Below are 2513 nucleotides of genomic sequence, written 5' to 3' on the forward strand. Positions count from 1 at the left end.
ATCTATTTAATATATTTAATATAAATTAAATAATAATTTATTTTATATAAATTTTTTATAATTAAAAAAGTATATATAAATAAAAAATATATATACACATAAAATGTGTTAAAAATATTAAGATGAAACNATTAAGATGAAGATTTTTGAGATATTGATTTCAAGATTGATCAGTGTTTTTTGTTAATAACTTATTAACAAAGAAAAGTTTTTGAAAAGAAAAATGCTTGAAATTAGCTTCAATTAAAATTTCAAATTAACCAATATTTTTACATTTTTGAGATTTTTGAGATTTTTGAGATATCCTGCATATATATATATATGATAGTAAAAAATCAAATAATAACTAAATGAAAGAAATATTTTATACAAATTAATTGTTTATTACATTTTTATTTTTTTAAATATTTATTTTTTCTGAATTTTTTGTTAATAATAGATATAAAAAATAATATCAATCGACTAATAATAATCATACCACCTGCAGATAAATTCCAGGATTATAAGATTGAAGTCCATCATATAGCCATTCTAAAGAATAAAAATATTAATTATAAGAAATTATATGATATTAAAAACTATAATTATTGTATTCACACCTACAATAAGTGGTTCTAAAAATGAAGCAAAACCTTGAAATAAGAAAAGTTGACCAAATAAAATTGGTGAGTTGATTTAAACCTAATAAATCTATTAAAATCACTGACGTAAGACCGGCATAAACCTCAGATGTAAATCCAAATGTAAAAGAAAAAAATATAAAAGAAAAAATACCATTGTGAATGATGCGAAAGAAGCACAAAATGTACTAAAAGTTATAGCTAAATAATTAAAAATTAAAATAATAATAAATGATGATATTATTTTATTATTTTAATGATAGTATAATATTTACTATTTTTGTAATATATAATAATATTGATTAATAATATTAAAAACTATCATTAAATTATAAATATAAGAATAATACTTAACACCACATATTAAAAAAACTAAGATATATTAATAAATAATTAATCCATTGCTTATCTGATATGTATTCCATAATTATACGACCAACTGTATTAGCAATTCCAAAAGCAATTATTGCAAGAAGATAACTTGCATTCTGTTTATTAATTCGTTGTTCTTCAGCTTGAAACTAAATAATTAATATTTTTATTAAATTTCTATGTATATAGAATATTATAATTAATCATTTTCAATGTAAATTATTTGAAAATTATAAAATTTATAATAAGTTTTTATATAAGCTTATAAATACTATAAAATCATTTAGAATTTAAAAATTTTTATTATTGAAAGATTAAAGATTAACTTTCTTCATAAAATTTTGTATATATATCAATATAAATATATATATATTTATAAAAATATATATAAATATATATATATATATTTATATTGATATATATATAAAATTTTTGTATATATTTATACTGATGCAAAAGTTAGAAATAATATAAATATTGGATTTTTAAATATAAAAATATCTATATTTTTTTTTAAGTTATTTACTTTCCTTTTATTATAAACATTAGATAGAAAAACACATTTATAATCTGATTTTATAAGTTCTATTTTATTAGATAAACTTTTAGAAAATTCATGAATATGAAGCACTTTTTCACTCTTGCATTAAATTAGGACTATAAATAATTATATTAAAAGAATAAATATTATATTAAAAGAATTTTTTTTTTTTTTTTGAATGAGAAGAAATTTAATTAATATTTTTTATTAACATCAAATACATAAATACAAAAAAATTACTTACTATTCTTTATAGATGTTCTTTGAATTATTTTGTGTTATATTATTCGAAACCAAAACAGGTTGACTCAAATATTTTATTGTTTGAATATTTTTGAAAATCTTTTTTCAAATTTTGTGAAAATTCCTAAAAATTAAATATTAGATTTTAGATAATATTATATCGCTAGTTTAAATATATTAAAAAAATAACAGCTTGATATAATTTTTAAATACATTCAATTTCAATATAATATGTTCGATAAAAAATACTTGCATTTATTTCTATATATTCGTTCGATTTTACATAATTTATTATACAATATAATTATATTATTATTAAATTTTTTATAAAAAAAAATTTGTAATACATATAAGAATTTTATATAAGATAATAATTTAAATATAAAATAAAAGAACTAAATATTAAAAAATAGTCTTGGCTTTTATTCATTTTCATTATTAGAAAAGTTTTTTTTAAAAAATATTATTATTATTGAATAAATTAGAAAAATTAATATATAATTAATGAATTGTGAAGTATGGGATTTTTTGTAATATTTCTTTTAAAATAAAAAATTAAATCAACTTTAATAAATTTCTTAAGATTAATTAGGTTAAATTAACATGATTGAAATTAATGATTTCGTCTTTTATTTTTGTTCTATCGTAAGATGTTTTATTTGTTTAAAATTAATGAAGGTATTATTTATTCGATTAATTTTCCCGATGATAAAATGTGACGATATACGTGACGAATA

Source organism: Apis dorsata, unplaced genomic scaffold (genome assembly GCF_000469605.1).
Source record: "Apis dorsata unplaced genomic scaffold, Apis dorsata 1.3 scaffold_97, whole genome shotgun sequence".
Taxonomy (NCBI): Eukaryota; Metazoa; Arthropoda; class Insecta; order Hymenoptera; family Apidae; genus Apis; species Apis dorsata.